At 42.1% G+C, this 19,924-nt stretch overlaps 1 protein-coding gene across 1 annotated transcript in view; it reads left to right on the forward strand.

The window, feature by feature from the left end:
- Positions 1 to 922: 922 nt before the first annotated feature.
- LOC126249590 (facilitated trehalose transporter Tret1-like) overlaps positions 923 to 19,924 on the forward strand; it is a 288,234-nt gene continuing 269,232 nt past the window's right edge. The window contains exon 1 of the mRNA XM_049951254.1: positions 923 to 963. The gene's annotated coding sequence lies outside the window, so the exon portion shown is untranslated. The remainder of the gene's footprint in view (positions 964 to 19,924) is intronic.

Consider the following 19,924-nt stretch of genomic DNA (forward strand, 5'->3'; position numbering starts at 1 on the left):
ACTTCCACTGCAATGAGTGTGAATCCTGAATGCTTCCTGGTGATGCTGACAAAGTTGTATGAATTTATTTGTAAAAGTATAGACACTGGAAATTAAAATGTCCTGTGATGCCTCTCCTGCTGCAAGTCGGCCCGTTTGACGTCCTACCCCCCATAAGGAAATTGTCAGTTTTCTCACTGCAGCTACAAACAGCCCATATTTTAAGGTGGGAGCACTTTGTTCACCAGAAGAGTCAATAATGCACTGAAACTGCTCTGTTTTTACGTAAGATCGCAAACTTTTGTCCAAGACATGATGAAATGTTCCATTCGTGAGTTCTCCAGATTTTACCGCTGTTCCGTCTCATTCGAATGTCGTTCGATTAAGCGATTTACATGTTATTGGACTCGAGGAAGAAATTTGCCAGTGACTTCCTTGAGAGAAATAAAAACTGTTGGTATGAGGTTTCCGGAAGGTGTCAAGCAATATTTGGTATGAGTATTTTAGGTGAAAGGGCTGAAAGATATTTCCGTAATTTTCTCACCCCGAAAGGATAACGATCTCTTACTATAAATACGACAACTGAGCGATACCCGGAAAATCGGGGAAGTCTGTTACGCGTCACTGTCTCCTCAACGACGCAGTGTGAGCATCGAACCGTAACACGACGCAGCAGTGGTGGTTCGCGGGCGCCAGCGACAGGCATAAGTGATGCGGACTCACGTGTGGGAGAAGCGACGCGGCCGCCGCCCCCAAGGTCTGCCGGCGGAAAGCCAATTGATTGGCGACTACGGACGCGCGGCGGCTACGGGGCGCGAGATGCGCGCAGCGGCCGCAGCGGCGACGGCTGCTGAGGCGGTGGCAGGTTGTGTAACGGTGGTGGGGTGGGAGACACGGCCGCTATATGAGCGCCGGTGTGCCAGCGCGCCACAGTTCGCGCACAGCCACAGCAAAGCCAACCCGACGGCGACAGCGACTACCACAGTGAGTACCAGCTTGTCACTCGCCACGTGCTGCCGGCTCCCGCCGCCGCCGCCTCCGCCGTCGACATCCTCGCCGCGCTGAAAGATCTCTATTGCTTTCTCACAAAGAAATGTCGTTGAAGTTAACTCGGGGCCCATTGTGAAACAATGGACAATTTAAATAACCACGACCTAAGTCAGCGCTTCTCTGAGCTCAACAATGTATCATTGTTCTCTGGCGTAACTTTTTTTGAGTTTATTTCGGTTCGATTTCTCGAATAGCCAACATAATCTGGACAATGAGTGAATCCATTTTTAGTTCAAAGTTCAGGAACACTTGTTTTCTAACAATGTTTGTCGAAATCTGGAAAAAATCTGCAGTGGTTTTTGTCATTCAACAAATTGTCTTTGAGTCAGACAGTTCAGTTTTGTTGTCATGTGTTCTTGATTGCTATCTTCGCGTGCAATACTTTATTTACATTTTGTGCGTTATCAAAATCAGTAACTATGGCGTAAGCCAACACTTCTATGAATTTTATTTATTTGGTTATTACGGTTCTCTAACTTAACTCATTTCTTTTATTTCATTTAAATCCGATTTCTTGGACAGCCAACATAATTTGAACAATGAGTGTATTTATTTCTGTTTCTTAGTTCTGTAACACTTATTTACTAACTATGTTTGTCGAATTCTGGATAATATCTACGATAGTTTTTGCCAGTAAACAAATGAGCCTTCCGTCAGTTTTATTTTGCTGTGCAATATTTTATTGCTTTTTTGTACATTGTCGATGACGAAAGATGAAGATGCGTGTGCGCAAAAAATAAATCACTTTCGTACTGTTTACAACTGACATTTCCCGTAGGTTGTCCGTTAATGTAGTTTCTAGTTTAGTGCTGTTGTGTGCCTTCTTCAGCGCAGTATTTAGTTTTTTCTATTGCAGCCCTATGTGTGTCGGTGTTACAGCTCCATTACCAGAAACTAGATTGACGTTTTTGGACGCTCTTTCTACTTTAGCTTTTTCCCCTTCATTTTCCACAAAACTGGTGAAAATTTCCACATATGTATTTACACAGACCACGCCATGTATTTTTTTACTTTAATGGTTATGCGAACGTATTTTAATGTGTCATGCACAGTGACAATACCAGAGTAAGATTTGCACAATTTTTCCATTTTACGCGGGGTGCGCACATCTGGGATAGTAGTGCCTGCAACTACTATGGTTGTGCGAAACTCTTATTCCCCAGGTTGATGTGTGGCATGTGACATAACGTAAGCACAATAATTTTTATTGTGATGCAGCTTGATAATGCCCAAGAGAGGACAAAGTAGCTAATTTGTAAATAATGACGTAAAGTGTTTATTTCCAAACAAAAACCACAGCATAAGGTTCAGACTGACTTACTTTAAAATATTTACAGTGACTATTGACGCATACGTAAAAAACACAAATGACGTGTGACGCAAGTCAGATTATTAATAATAAATAACCTCTAACCAGATTTGCAATTCAGTTCGCTACCCGAGAACAACACTACACTGTTTTAATTAAATTCATGTACGCTATTTCATATTTTGCCAACATTGCGTGCACTGAATCCCAACGAAGGTTCCGAAAGTGCTGTACACCATTTACGAGTCAAGCGTAACAGAAGATTCTGCCGGTATGATCATAGAACATAAAGAGTATTTTACAACCCTGTCAGTGGTATTCGGAAAGAAGGAAAGGAAGCTTAACATCCCAGCAACAGTGTCGTCATTAGAGACGGAGCAATGACTTGTAACAACGCTAACGGAACGGTTAACGGCTGTAACCTTTCGACGGAACGAACTCAGCATTCGCTTGAAGAGGTTTTTGGAAACACCCGGGCATAGTAAATCAGGATAGTCGGATGGGGACTCGAATTCCAATGCTCTTGAATATGTGGATTCCGTCAATAAAGACGCTACTGTTAACCCAGAAGTACCTTATTTGTTGAGGTTTACAAACAATCATTAATCGTTCTTTCCACGTCCTATTAGCGGCTGGATAAGGAAAGGAAGAAAGAGACAGTGGTATCAGAAAAACACACACCGAAAGGTGGCTTCCGGAATGTAGGTGCAGATACTTAATTTTCCAAGAAATCGCAAGAAACCTATTACAAAAAAGTCTCGATTGACGAATAATAGAGACCTGCGCCTTTATTTTGTAATACAGTAACTGACATATCTCATTCCTTCGGGTTCAGTTGATCATTTTTCTCCACTGAACTGTTATACCTGCGTGAAAAATGTTTGATCTAACGCGAAGCATTAACTGTGCCTCTTGGCGTATTACAACCTGGTTCCCCCACCCTACACGAACGCCGTCTTGTGTACCGGTAACTGTTCAGTATTACATTTTTGCATATTTATTACAGAATTCCTCCTCGTAAGCTACATGTAGTTCCTTTATATCTGTGACTTCTATTTGTTGCCATCGAGCGCAATACTTTACAGAACTTGGGTACATTCAAGAAGTAATTTCGTTCTCTTGCATTCTACCGGTTTTAGTTATGGAATTGTATGTTCTATTGATTCCGTGGCCCCAGTTCGATTAATGTTGGTGCTTTGAAGTTCGTGGAAGTACCGACCATTCTAAAATTACTTCTTTACTTTTCCAGTCAACAATCATTTGCGAACTCAAAATCTTAGCGAGTATCACGTTTTTAAGGAAGTTCGTTTTCCAGTTGGTAGAAATTAGTTACAAATGTCGTTTTTAATAAATTTGCTGCTGGAAATATCCTCGCACTTGAATTCGTTTTAACTACTTTCTACTGTAAGTGGTTCTACGATAACCAAGACTTCTGTATGAGATACGTTCCACGAACGATACGCATTATCATCTACTGCATGCGTAGTAACCTAGTAACTTCACCTAGGGCAATGGTTTCTGTCGTATTTATTTGACTTTAAACGTTGTTTTGCGTTTACATTTCGCAAGATGCCTTAGGACAAAGAGGGGGCGCAACGGTGAGTCATTGGGTTCATAATCTGAAAAACCCCTATTCTAAGTCCACTCTAACACTGCTCACTTGGGTTTTACATGGCTCTGCTAAATCTCTTCATCCAAATGCAAGATATTTTCTTTAAAATTTCTACCACTTCTTATTTTGCTCAGACTTTCCAAAACAGGACTTCTGCTCGGTCGCTAATAATATCGCCATCGTAGGAAACTTGAAAATTAAAAAAAAAAGAAAAAAAAAGAAGATCCTCGCATAATCTGATGCAAAGAAATATTAGTATTCAGTCATCAGGGAATTCTGTTTTCGCATCAGTTAACCGCCAAGTCCGTACCTCTGTTCTTAAACTTGAGCATTCTCGTAGCTTTTACTTTAACAATAACATGACAGTTTTTTCTTTGAGATACTACTCAAATAATTTGTTTTTATTCTAAGCGTCATATCAGTGCAACAAAAATAAAAAATTAGTATTATTGGTGTTATTACTATTATTATTGTTACTATCACTAACACGTTATGAAACATAGCGTATATGGAAAAACTGAAGCTGAGGAACTGAAGCACATGCAGTTTTTGCTTTTTAAGGAGCGCGTCAAGAACAGTGGTTGCAGTACCATTTCTACTGTATTCTTGATACATTTCTCAGTGTGCTGGTCAGTGTCAAGATTATCGATTACTTTATTACAATAGTGGTCGCAGCACAATTTATACCACATTTCTAACACATTTTTCATTGTACTGGTCAGTTACGGAATTACCGTTATACACAACACGAAGGTTGAAAGACTTAGCAAGAGTCCTTGTTACCCGTTAATTGCCAGCCGCGGGTATAGTAAATAACAGGAAACTACTTTTTCTTGTACCCGCTAGAAGGGTAATAATAATAATAAAAGCTGCTTGCTGTCTACCCTGCGCAGCTGGATATACTTGAGTTATTACAGCTGATCGGTAACTCGAATCCAGTTGGCGTAGACCGTGCAAGCCTTTGGATGTTTGGACAGATTTTTCTGCCGTCAATGTCATTTTGTCACACTGCCAAAAATACTTTTGCGATTAGCTGCAGCTTGCGATAGCCATAAGTTCCATATCACTAAGTTGTAGTTAACGAATTCTCCTACACTTGGAGATGAATAAGGTTTGGACGTCCAGTTGATAACGAGGTAATTAGATAAACAGCCTAAGCTGGGAATGAGGACGGATTGAGAAGGAAATCGTTCTTTTGCTGTTGCTATTGCCTTGCTCTATTTAGGATAGCAACGGAAAGCTAAATATTGACGACATAAATCCCACCCGTTTTGAATGCGAAATGGGTGCCCTAAGCCCTGTACCACATCGCTCGATTTCTCCTGCACTTGGTGACCACCCCTGACGCCCCACTGTGTCCACATCCCGTCGAATACAAGAAAATGTTATAACCTGCCATTGAGTTTCAGTTCACTGTAGTGCTCCGAATAATGTGTTGCCAGTACCGATATTCAGGTTAAAAATCGTTTGGTCTCACTGTTTGCTCATATTATATTGGTTGGGGCATGTGATTGCTACTCACACTGCATTCTTCGAGGAATGCATATCACGGTCAAGTTGTTGGCTCCTTGTTGATGATGTTTTGCCACATGATGCAACACAATCTCTGCGAATTCTATGTGCAAGCAATCCTTTGTCCAGAGCCTTCACCTGCCCCTCAGCAGCTTCACGATCTACTTTTTCGAAATTGCTTTCAATGGCATTTAATTTCCTTTATCAGTTGAACAAAATGAATAGTATGTTGAAAGAAAGCTATAAGATGAACACACATAAAATAACAAGAAATGTGATTGGCGCGTATTTGAATTAAGGCAGGTGACGCTGAGAGAACTAGTTTACGAAGTGAGACGCTTAAAGTTGCAGACGAGTTTTGCTACCTGGGAAACAAATAATCGACAACATACGAAGTAAAGACGATACATACTGTAGTCTAGCAACAGCAAGAAACATTTCATGAAAACGAGAAATATGTTAACATCGAATATAAATTTAAGTGTTAAAAGATTGTCCTGAAATTTTTTTTGTGGAGTGCAGCCTTATGGAAGTTAAATATGGACGATAAACAGTACAGAGAAGAAGAAGGAAGAGAAGTTTTGGAAGTGTGGTGGCAAAGAAGAATACTGTAGATCGGGTAACTAACGAAGAAGCACGGAATCGATTCGCAGCGAAAAGAAATTTATGGCACAACGTGACAAAAAAAAGAGTCGGATGTCAGGACACATCTAGAGGAGTCAAGGAATAGTTAATTTGTAATGGGGGAGGGTAAAAATGGGTTGGGAGAACCAGTGTTTGAAGAGAGTAAACAGATTCAAATGGATGTAAGTTATAAAAGTTTCGCACAGGGTTGAGCAAGACAGACTAGCGTGGAGAGCCGCTTCAAACCAGTCTTCCGACTGATGCCCACGACATAACAAATCTCTTCGAATTACAATAACGCCTGTCGCAAAACTACTCTCTGTGCATTCCTTCGGTTACCTTAGCAATACAGGGTTATTACAAATGATTGAAGCGTTTTTACAGCTCTACAATAACTTTATTATTTGAGATATTTTCACAATGCTTTGCACACACATACAAAAACTCAAAAAGTATTTTTAGGCATTCACAAATGTTCGATATGCGCCCATTTGGGGATTCGGCAGACATCAAGCCGATAATCAAGTTCCTCCCACACTCAGCGCAGCATGTTCCCATCAATGAGTTCGAAAGCATCGTTGATGCGAGCTCGCAGTTGTTGCACGTTTCTTGGTAGAGGAGGTTTAAACACTGAATCTTTCACATAACCCCACAGAAAGAAATCACATGGGGTTAAGTCGGGAGAGCGTGGAGGCCATGACATGAATCGCTGATCATGATCTCCACCACGACCGATCCATCGGTTTTCCAATCTCCTGTTTAAGAAATGCCGAACATCATGATGGAAGTGCGGTGGAGCACCATCCTGTTGAAAGATGAAGTCGGCGCTGTCGGTCTCCAGTTGTGGCATGAGCCAATTTTCCAGCATGTCCTCGGGCTACGCGTGAAACTTTCCCGCACGCGTTCAACCGTTTCTTCGCTCACTGCAGGCCGACCCGTTGATTTCCCCTTACAGAGGCATCCAGAAGCTTTAAACTGCGTATACCATCGCCGAATGGAGTTAGCAGTTGGTGGATCTTTGTTGAACTTCGTCCTGAAGTGTCGTTGCACTGTTATGACTGACTGATGTGAGTGAATTTCAAGCACGACAGACGCTTTCTCGGCTCCAGTCGCCATTTTGTCTCACTGCGCTCTCGAGCGCTCTGGCGGCAGAAACCTGAAGTGCGGCTTCAGCCGAACAAAACTTTATGAGTTTTTCTACGTATCTGTAGTGTGTCGTGACCATATGTCAATGAATGGAGCTACAGTGAAGTTATGAAATCGCTTCAATCATTTGCAATAGCCCTGTATATCCTGCAGCACCACATATTAAAAGCAGGACTACAAATTCCCGTGAACAGTAATACATCAGCTTGGACAGCCACTCATCAACTGTAGACAATAGTAAACTATGCATTGTTACATCATATAGTTTCCCAAGGCATTGCCACAAGCGTCGATGTCGCAGGCTGTTAATTGTTATGAAGTATAAACCATCTATACGGATGTGCTTCATACGCATAGCTCACTAAAGACATCGTACCGCCAGAAATATTCATTTCCGACCAGCGTCTCTTTATCTGAAAATGCTCATTATAAATGGAAATACAGAAACCTGCAACCAATCATTTTTGAAATATTTGTTGATTCCCATCGACTGCTTTTAGAGACTTTTCAAGTTCATTTTCAGGTGGCGCTGGTGGAGGTTACATCTTTATTTCCATAGCGTGATAATAGTACTGGCCCTGTGACAAGAAGAGAGACAAAACCGTAAGGTATCGCCATGACTGACAGTTACAAACTAACTAATATTGCAAAATGTTTCTGGTTGCACTCTTGTTTATTTACGATTCAATAGTCAGTTACGGGTTCTAAAAAATCCATAATGGATAAGCTTAATCTCAAAATTCTCAATTTCGGCTTCTCTGCAGTCATGATTTTGACCGCGAAGGTTTCGAACTCCCTGCATAGGTAGCTCGTCACCCGAAATTTAGAGCTGTTCAGCTGACAGGCTTAGAGATACGGGAGTCCTGCGGATTCCGCTGAAGAGTTCATCAATGTGACGTAGCTGACTTGCCACTAGTTACGTGCCGGTGCAGGGTTCGTAAAATATGCAGTAGTTGTATCACTCGATTCGCGCTACGATAGTGGGCTTCAAACCCCTCTCACACTATTCTGATTTAGATTCTTCTTGATTTCTTAAAATCACGTCAGGGCAATGCATGCAGGATACTTTAAACAAGGCTACGATCAGTTCAAGTCCAGCTCAGTCACCCTATTTGTAACAGCCATGACGTCCGCTGAAGGTATAATTTTTCCCGGAAGAGGTTCGTAAGAAACAAATTTTCTTCGAGTATTAGGGTAAAAGTAACTTACTGTACACGTCCCAAGACACTACGTCACTAATTAGTGTATTGTAGCCAAGTTTTGTCACGTGGCCAGTGTAAATATCTGCCAGTCTTCAAACGTAGCGAAGCCTGGCGAGGAGCCGAATATGCATTAAGCGCGGGTTATTTTTAACTCCGCCTGCAGCACTGTTTTTGTTCGCAGGGGAATGACCACATACTGTAAACAGCCTCGTTACGGCTATGTTTACAACTAGTAAACTGAATTCACTTAGATTAAATGTACAGAGGTAACGAAGATGAAGTCAATGAAAATACAGTTACACAAAATGGTATGTGTGAGGTAACACAAAGAAATGCTGAACTCTAATGTAATGAATATGTGGTGAAGAATGAAATCGTTTTCACTATAGGGATTCTAACCCGAACTTAGCGATTTTTTGTGAGCAGTCGTCTTGACCAGCGAAAAGCGTAAAATCCGGTTTCGAGTCGTAGTCTAACATAAATTTCCATTAATAACGATATTTATCGTGCATGTTATGCGCCGCTTACAGACTCGGAGGCAGTATTAAAACAGAATCTACACTTCATACAATATTACAATGTAGTTTCTAGAGTAGCGAGGAAAGGAGAATTTGACGCTTAGGTTGGGCGGGATCGTGAAAGCCCGATTAGGTGACAAAGTGAAAGAGAGGGTAGGCACAGAATTCAAGCCGTCTTTCAAGAAACGTTTATATAACTTTGGAATGCTTCACTGAGTAATTCATCGCTGTCATCGCAATATAAGCCGCGCGGTCTTGGGCGTCTTGTTGCGGTCCGCGCGGCTCTCCCCGTTAGAGGTTCGAGTGCTCCCTCGGGCATGGATGTGTGTGTCGTCCTTAGCGTAAGTTAGTTTAAGTTAGATTAACTAGTGAGTAAGCTTAGGGACCAATGACCTAAGTAGTTTCGTCCCATAAGATCTTACCACAAATTTCGAATTTTCGCAATATAATGTGTTGATATAACCCAGTCTAACATATCATGTACAGTCCAGGAAGGAAGAAAGAAGCGATCATGTTCAGAGACGAGATGTGCCCACATTGGCAACCATGGACGACCGATAACAATCGACCACAAAGCACCGATGTTTATAACATCAATGTTAAATGAGGGATTTATAGAATTGCGTAAAAGTAATATATCAATACAGCTAATATATTTACTAATCTATAAATTCAGTAGCAATTAACATTACATATCCGACAACTTTTTGTCTACAGGCAACAAAAATAATATTTGTTAGACATTCGTCTTTCAGTCTGTTGCGATGTTGACAAAGAGCATAACCTGCTTTCGAGAACAGTTTTTCAGAAGCTGTCGATGTGGCTATACAGCTCAAATATGTAAGTGCAATTTTTTTCTTGCTTTGGATTGATAGTACCGTTTATAGTATGATTCCACATTTATAAGGAATCTTGTCTAACATCTAGACGCGGCCTTTCAGATACAATAATAACTGAGCTATGATGGTTGGACCATTTCTCCTCCAGTTTGGAGATTATTCTTTTTTTGCAGGCCTACTACTTCACAATGTTCAGTTCTCTCCACAAATCAAATTTTGCTTCTGTGATTTCCCATGCAGTATCACCGTTATGCCCACACAACTTGACACCCGCATGAGAGTCCACGCTTAACTACAACAATAGCCAATGCTCCTACCTCAGTTCATTTGGAAATATTGCCCCCCCCCTCTCCCCCGCCCCACACACCTCACCAAGACCACATCTAGTAAGTTGCAAATACGTTGTACTGGTGTCGTTATGAGGCATGTTCGTTTAAACGACGTAAATATTACTGATCTTGTTAAAAAGTAGCCTGGTATTTTTGTCAACATCGAAAGAAGACACACTGACTGAAACGCCACTGTTACGATGTTTCAAAGATTTAAGTATCGATAGTGAAACATTATTTTTAAAGCTCTAAACATTGTTATTTTGCAAATACGTTTGATAAACGAACATCCCTAATTCAGTCTGGAGTCTGTGCAACACATTTCAATTGAGCAGCGTAAATATTTTACAACCTACGGTTTAGAACGCACAAGAATTACGATATACAAATAAAAAAGTCCTCACCACTTATAATAATCTCTTCGGCAGTGAACGGGCCGATCGCTAGGTAATCTCCGGCAGACACCTGTCTCGACTACAAGGCCACAGCCTTACCACTTACTTGCAGAGATGAAGTTTGAGGTCTCTCCGACATTGAAAGTGGCACCTACAACGAAGTGACAAAAGTGGATGGTATAGCGGTAGGCATGCATACGGAGGTCGATAGTACGTACTCAAGGTATAAAAGGGCAGTGCATTGGCGAAGCTACCATTTGTACTCAGGTGATACGTGTGCAAAGGTTTCCAACGTGATTATGGCCGGTACGACGGGAAATAACAGATTTTGAATGCGGAATGGTAATTGGTGCTAGACGCATAGGACATTCCATTTCAAAAATCGTTAGGGAATTCAATACTCTTTGGTCCACAGTGTCAGGAGACTGCCGAGAACACCAAATTTCAGGCGTTGCCTCTTACCAGGGACAACGCAGTGGCCAACGGTCTTTACTTAATGACCGAGAGCAGCGGCGTTTGCGTAGAGTTGTCAGTGCAACGAGACAAGCAAAACTGCATGAAGTAACCGCAGAAATCAATGTGGGACGTACGAGGAACGTATCCGTTAGGACAGTGAGGAGAAATTTGGCGTTAATGGGCTATGGCAGCAGACGACCGACGCGACATCGCCTGCAGCCCCTCTCCTGAGCTCGTGACCATATCGATTGGATCCTAGAGGACTGGGAAACCGTGGCCTGGTCAGCTGAGCCCCGATTTCAGTTGGTAAGAGCTGATCGAACGGTTAGAGTGTGGCGCAGACGCCACACAGTTATGGACCCGAGCTGTCAACAAGTCACTGTGCAAACTGGTGGTGGTTCCGTAATGGTGTGGGATGTATTTACATGGAATGGACTGCGTTCTCTCATCTGAACCGATGAATGGTTTGAAATGGTTATGTTCGGCTGCTTGGACCATTTACAGCCATTCATGGACTTCTCGTTCCCAAACAACGTTGGAATTTATATCGATGATAAGGCACCATGTCACCGGGCCACAACTGTTCACGATTGATTTGAAGAACATTGCGTACAGTTCGAGGAAATCGTTTGGCCACCCAGATCACCCGACATAAATCTTATGGAGCATTTATGGGATATAATCAAGAGGTGAGTTCGTGCGCAAAATCCTGCACTGGGAACACTTTCGCAGTTACGTATGGCTGTAGAGGTTCAGCATTTCTGCAGGGGACTTCGAAAGACTTGTTGAGTCCACAGCATCTCGAATTGCTACACAACGCTGGGCAATAGGAGGTCCGACAATACCGGGTGATCAAAAGTCAGTATAAATTTGAAAACTTAATAAACCACGGAATAATGTAGATAGAGAGGTAAAAATTGACACACATGCTTGGAATGACATGGGGTTTTATTAGAACCAAAATGCAGGATGGCGCTCCACCCCATACTGCTATACGCGTGAAAGATCTCTTGCGCGCGTCGTTTGGTGATGAGCGTGTGCTCAGCCGCCACTTTCGTCATGCTTGGCCTCCCAAGTCCCCAGACTTCAGTCCGGGCGATTATTGGCTTTGGGGTTACCTGAAGTCGCCAGTGTATGGTGATCGACCGACATCTCTAGGGATGCTGAAAGACAACAAAAAAATGGTTCAAATGGCTCTGAGCACTATGGGACTCAACTGCTGAGGTCATAAGTCCCCTAGAACTTAGAACTACTTAAACCTAACTAACCTAAGGACAACACACACATCCATGCCCAAGGCAGGATTCGAACCTGCGACCGTAGCGGTCGCGCGGTTCCAGACTGTAGCGCCAGAACCGCTCGGCCACCAGCGGCCGGCGAAAGACAACATCCGACGCCATTGCCTCACCATAACTCCGGACATGCTTTACAGTGCTGTTCACAACATTATTCCTCGACTACAGCTATTGTTGAGGAATGATGGTGGACATATTGAGCATTTCGTGTAAAGAACATCATCTTTGGTTTGTCTTACTTTGTTATGCTAATTATTGCTATTCTGATCAGATAAAGTGTCATCTGTCGCACATTTTTTGAACTTTTGGTTCTAATAAAACCCCATGTCATTCCAAGCATGTGTGTCAATTTGTGCCTCTCTATCTACATTATTCCGTGATTTATTCAGTTTTCAAATTTATACTGACTTTTTGATCACCCGGTATATTAGGAGGTATCCCATTACTTTTGTCACTACAGTGTATCTCTGCTTTGTACCCGAAGATATGAACGGATACTAGACATTCGTGTTTAGGTAGCAGAGTCGCAAACTCTGTGTGTAAATGTCTGCCACGTTCCTAAAGAAAATGTTCATTCAAACTTTCCCGAGTTCTAGAGCTAAATTTTACTTTAATGGGTCATACTCTGTATATTAGGAAAAGTGCTGTCCTAGGCTCTGAAATAAATGAACCTGCAAGAGAAAAAGATACCGACACTGTGCATGGCCGTATGTTAAATGGTACAAGCATGTTCCATTCATTCACAGGACTTCCTGTTGAAGGCATTAATGCCCACTTTACTCTTCCAGCACTAAAAACATTAATCTGGACAGCACTCTTTGATCGCTGCTCCTCCCGGAGTGCGATTACAGTTATCTGATGACTTCACCTACTCTCGCGGTAAATAAGCTTTAAATTACCTAGTATACACTGGTTGCTGCTATTAAGCAACATGTCAAACTACAACCATAGTTCACACGAGTAATGAACAAGCAGTGTTAAAGACTTGTAGATGCCAATATGCTCGATGAAAACTGCTTCTCCTGCGAGAGCAAACCTCTAACGAAGACTCTAGAATATTCGCAGCTGGGTAATTCTGCGGACAAAAAAACAAAGGTCAAAGAAAGGCTGATGTAATCGACTGCATAACAGTTGTCATTTCCTTGCTAGATTGCGCTGCACTGAGAAAACCACCACACAAACAAGTTCTAGAGGCCATTCTGTACGTAACATTTACAACACCTGACTGTGGACAGCCATAATGAACTTAATTTTTCGTTGATTGGAAGCTTTGCCCGCAGAGTGCAGTTACTTGTACGCTTGTGTATGTGGAAAACCATCTTCTAAAGTGTCCGACCGCAGTAGCTGAGTGGTCAGCGCGACGGAATGTCATACCTAGCGGCCCGGGTTCGATTCCCGACTGGGTCGGAGATTTTCTCCGCTCAGCGATTGGGTTTTGTGTTGTACTTATCATCATCATTTCATCCTCATCGACACGCAAGTCACCGAAGTGGCGTCATCTCGAAAGACCAGGTCCGCAGCTCGTGGTCGTGCGGTAGCGTTCTCGCTTCCCACGCCCGGGTTCCCGGGTTTGATTCCCGGCGGGGTCAGGGATTTCCTCTGCCTCGTGATGGCTGGGTGTTGTGTGCTGTCCTTAGGTTAGTTTGGTTTAAGTAGTTCTAAGTTCTAGGGGACTGATGACCATAGATGTTAAGTCCCATAGTGCTCAGAGCCATTTGAACCATTTGAACTTGCACCAGGCGACCGGTCTACCAGACGGGAGGCCCAAGCCACACGGCATTTCCATCTTGTAAGGAAAGCCGGAACATACCAACAAAAGAAGTATTCAGTGTCTGTTGTCACGCTCTTCAGATACATAAAATAATTTTGCTATCAGTGATTGAATAGCTTAAAATGAGAGATGAAATGATGAGCTCTTGGTCGGATATGATTCCCGTCTCGTGCACTACGTTATGGCTCTGAGCACTATGGGACTTAACATCTTTGGTCATGAGTCCCCTAGAACTTAGAACTACTTAAACCTAACTAACCTAAGGACAGCACACAACACCCAGCCATCACGAGGCAGAGAAAATCCCTGACCCCGCCGGGAATCGAACCTGGGAACCCGGGCGTGGGAAGCGAGAACGCTACCGCACGACCACGAGATGCGGGCTGCACTACGTTATACACGAAAGCTCCGGACTACTACCGCTTATCAGCCTATGCACGAATCATTATGTACTTGTGGAAAACTTAAGTAGGGGAATTTTTCACTCACTTTATTAATTTAATACTTCATATTTCCTTGCCATTCCAGATTGATCGCTACACTCAATTTTATTTGCTATCTATCCTGTGTTTAATTAACTGACACTCATAATGAAAATCACTGAGCACACAGTGGAGATGGTGACTCTTAACAAATACATCTGAAGCTTTACATTTGAATTGAAAATCGTCCATACATAATACCAATATTACAAATACCATTAGAAACGCATACAGTAGTGCCACAAAATCAACAGACTGAGCCAAAATAACATCAGTGTAACCTGTACATGACAGACACAAATACGCTATGAACGATTCTAGTATACGAAGTCAATAGTTGTAGCTTTATGAAGGAAATAAGTCAATAACCTTTTCATTGAAATTAGAATGCTTCGCATGATGTTCTTTTCCATGAGGAGGATTGCTATGGCGATAAAAGTTGTATCAATAACTGCTCTTCTTGAAAATATCTTGATCCTCTTCACAATTGAAGAGTCTCTAAGCCTGAGTGAGAGACAACTGTAAACGTTGTTTCCAGGCAATGAATTATGAACTTAGGCGCTTGGCATTATATAACACTTGTTAGATACAACATTTGATGAAATATATCACACACTAGAACTCCAGTAACTCGGAAGCATCCAAGACATGTACTCGTGCACTATTAACAGAATACTTACTCCTTTAACACAGCTCACTCACTCAACAGCCGGAGCACATCCGAAGTGTAGTTAGTGTTTGCTATTGAACGGTTCCCACCACCGTTCCCGTCGGACCCAGACTACACGAGTACACAACTGTTTCGCACAACAGAATATTTTTTATGTTGCGTACTTGGATAGTAAAGTCATTTAATAAGAACTGTATTACAAAACATCTGCGAATGTGCTCCAAAGCGGATCTGCCACTACAAAGCCAGGGTGAATCATTCGAGGGGATCGAAGCGTAAACCTTGCCACTGAAATGTAGGCAATTTTTACGAATTCTTTCATGCTTTTTCATGCAATAATCTAATAGGCAAGGTACTCTTCGTACCTCCTTCTGAATCTTTATGATGTGATGTTGGAACTATGTTTCTATTCACAAAGAAGTCTCGGTTCACCTCTACTGCGATCCACCGAGCACCGTATCTTTCTCAAGCTGTTTACACAGCTCTATGTGCCGGTACAGTTTGTCTGCAGCGGAGATGTGTACTCTTCTCGCACCATGCAGCATGTTTATCAACGATTTTTATTGCTTATCACAGACAAACGTTACGCTCTAGATTCTGGTCTCTCTTCATCTTTGGAGTGGAAACTGTTCGGTCCTTATACGAAATTCTAAGGGAAATAAAAGATAATGTCAACATACAACACTGATAGCTATTTATCTTAAACTGAAGGAGCCTATAATCTCCAACAAGCAAACGTCCAGTAAAACATGTGGAATCAGCGGAAGTAATTAGGAACATATCGCGAATTCTCACGTTACAGCTCTTTAAGCAGTTAGACACAGAAAATCGACTTCTAATCAAATTATCTGATTCCATAGCCAAAGCGTGAGTCCAGAACGTAGAAGAAACGATGATTACAGCTCACTGTCCCGTCGGCGATGAGGTCCTTGTAGTCGGAGACTTAAGTCGTACTGCATACGTCTGAGAATGGAAGTTAGCAGCGTTCATTTCAAATAAACATTATGCAATTTTAAAAAACTTCATTTTATCCTGTCAAAGCTGCTATACTTTCCATTTTATTTGTCGAAACTGGTTGCAATTGCAAGGTAACCTTGAGCCGATCTGTACATACATAAAATACATATACAGGACGAACCATAGCTCCACGGGCAAACTTTCAGAGGTGGTAGTACAGAACAAAACAAGAAAAAATATCTCGTAAATATTGGCTCTAAATGGCTCTGAGCACTATGGGACTCAACATCTTAGCTCATAAGTCCCCTAGAACTTAGAACTACTTAAACCTAACTAACCTAAGGACGTCACACACACCCATGCCCGAGGCAAGATTCTAACCTGCGACCGTAGCAGTCCCGCGGTTCCGGACTGCAGCGCCAGAACCGCACGGCCACCGCGGCCGGCAAATATTGGCTCTAAAATGCACACTTTCACTATTGTGAAATACGTCTCTTCTACTGAACAAGTGCTCATAGCTCTTACGGTAAGTATTTTAGAGCCGTTGTTTATTTGGCGAAATCGTTGGAATCGACAAATATAGAAATCTTACTGTTATCATGGTAAAACTTTGTCATGTCACTGTCGGTATCTTGTCATCATTGCTTGCATTCGACATTACTTTTACGAAGTGAGCATGATAATGGCCGGTTGCGATGATCCTAGAGATTGGATCAAATGGTATCTATTTACACACGACACCAGCGATAGCGACTGTGCGATAACGGAACCTTTGGATAGTCGAGCATGTTCGTAGCCCATCCAAAGGCACATAAATGTTTCATCTTTGTACAAAACTGTAAACGTTCGACAGGCTCCTTAACAAATAGATTATTATTAGTCAACTCCTGTATTACATTTCGACCTGAGATAATCGTAGAACGTTTATAAAGAGTGCTTTACAATTGCATTACATACTGCTACAGGAGATAGTATGGGTCAAAATTAGGAGAAAAATTTCTATAATGATATGACTGGAATAAAAAGTTGTTGAGATATAGGCCGTTGAAGAGCAGCAGTTCACAACCTGCATTTATTTACACGTGAGTTCTGATTCGCTAAAGACGGCTTAGTAAATTACCGCAATAGCCAGGTATGGCCAGATGCAAATGCCTCTGAGCACTATGGGACTTAACATCTGAGGTCATCAGTCCCCTACAACTTTGAACTACTTAAACCTAACTAACCTAAGGACATAATACACATCGATGCCCGAGGCAGGATTCGAACCTGCGACCGTAGAGGTCGCGCGGTTCCTGACTGAAGCGCCTAGAACCGCTTGGCCACAACCGCCGGCCCAGATGCAAATCCTAGAGCAATCATAGAGCTGATGCATCAAGATCGCTGTAGTATTAGTGTATGGGCAGGAATTGTCAGTGACAGACTCATATAGCCATACACTATAACAAACCGATTAATAAGCGCTGTTTATCAGCAATTTCTGCCCGACGAATTACCAGCGCTACTGGAGGATGTTACCCTGCCAGAAAGAAAACGACTATTGTTTAAACACGACGGGACACAACCACAATTTCTACAGATGGTGCGACCATACTTCACCGCAACGTTTCAAGGGGATTGCATAGGTCGAGGTGGGCCGGCAGTATGGCCTCCCCGTTCATCGGATCTGAATCCCTTGGATTTCTGGCTATCGGGACATTTGAAGACATTGGTATGTGCTCAACCCACACAAAATGTGTACACATTACAGGAGCGTGTGACCAGTACATATGGCGCAATCAGAACGGAGTCAGGTGTATTTGAAAGAGTGCGTGATTCACTGCGAAGAAGAGCTGAAGGATGTGTCAGGACGCGTAGAATTCACATGCATCACTGCCTGTAGTGTGTACTTCTACGAAACAGACAGATGGCAGTAAGAGGACAGATTGATACATATTTCAACAGGAACTGATTTCCGGCCTTCTTGTGAACTTTCTTGTTAGTTGCGACCAATACCAACACCTGTAGGAATATGTGACACTTTTTTTAAACAGCCTGTACGTACACATCAATACAAACACTGCCTTCCTAATATTACAATTACAGAACGCAAGCAGTTATGTTAAGATACAGTCAGTTTGTACAAGTGACATCACGAAGTTTTACCAGAGAAACAGTAACATTTTAATATTTTTGGACTCCAAGGATTTCGCCTTACAGTCTTCGCTGCTAAAGTGAAACGTCGTGACTATTTATCATAATGACAACCTGTTTGGTAAAATCTAGTTATTTCAACTTATTAGTATTCAGTGTATACGTATGTGTTCTATGTTTGTACAGGTCGACCGAAGATGATCCTTGTGACTGAAATCTATTTCGACAAATAAAGTGTCTTTTGACGGAATAAAATGTCGTTTCTTAAATACAATGAAGCTGTTGAATTTCGCTCACGCAAAATATTAGGACATTTATCTCAATCTAAATGACGGAGCCCAGACAGAGATTTGAAGATATCTATTCTCGCATGACCACTGTGACACTGGGCGACAAAGAAGGATAAAGTGAAAAATAAAATCAGCTAAGCATGAACGGAGGAAAACATGTTTACTGGTAAAGATATTGAGCAGTAGATTAATTAGAAGTTGATGGCTTAGCCTCACGTAACTAGTCCAAAGGTAACTTTGTAATTATTCCTCGTAGTGGACGCTGAAGTGTTGCAACACACTCTGTAGGTTATGAAGGCTGTAGTTTCCGTTCCAGGGAGCTTCTAGAAAATATGTTTTAAAAGTGTTTGTCCTTTAGGCGCTGTCGATAACGCTGCAGCAGTCAACCAGTAGATAACAGTTGACTGATTCTTCTCATAAAGGAGCGATAGTGACAAATGAATAGTGGATTTGCTATCAGGGGAAAAATAGCCGGGATGAAATAAGTCAAACTACAGTATTATTCCATTAAGCGGAAAACACTGCACGGTAGTTTATCTACAAATGGTTCAAATGGCTCTGAGCACTATGCGACTTAACATCTGAGGTCATCAGTCCCCTACAACTTAGAACTACTTAAACCTAACTAACCTAAGGACATCACACACATCGATGCCCGAGGCAGGATTCGAACCTGCGACCGTAGCGGTCGTGCGGTTCCAGACTGAAGCGCCTAGAACCGCTCGGCCACTCCGGCCGGCGTTTATCTACAATATAAATATATTTATTTTAGTGTGCTCTGAGCTTACATTGTCTTAATGAAACTTACATGCGCCAGAATCTAGTTTTCATGGAATACAGAAGAACTGCGCCGTAAAATAAATCTGTCTTTCAAACTTATGAACAGAAATGCACTTCTGAACTAACTGGAGAGTGAGAGAGAGAGAGGGGGAGAGAGAGAGGAAAGCAGTGGGAGGGACTGGGCGTGATGTGGTACAGTAACAGCTTATTAGTGGGGTTTTAATCAACAAAGCTGATTTCAACAGGTAAGTCAAGTTTACACAGTGAATTGCACATATTTGGATTTAATATTTCTCTATCCGTATTGTTACTTTGCATGAGCACTTTAACGCTGCTGTTAATTTGTGGGTTTTTCCTGATTCATCGTCAAACAACTCTTCACAATGTCAAAGCTGCTCTTCGGATTAAACGAACAGTGCGTGAGACCAAAACTATCAATGTTTACGTTTGCATTGATTTAGCTCTCTTTCATTGTATTTAACGTGACACTTTCCGTAGATCGCTCTGTTCCGTTGTGGAAACGGTTTACACGAACCGGATTCTATGCTTTACCGTTCGCATCAATCTGTCTCTCG

The sequence above is a fragment of the Schistocerca nitens genome, chromosome 3 (genome assembly GCF_023898315.1).
Source record: "Schistocerca nitens isolate TAMUIC-IGC-003100 chromosome 3, iqSchNite1.1, whole genome shotgun sequence".
NCBI classification, from domain to species: Eukaryota; Metazoa; Arthropoda; class Insecta; order Orthoptera; family Acrididae; genus Schistocerca; species Schistocerca nitens.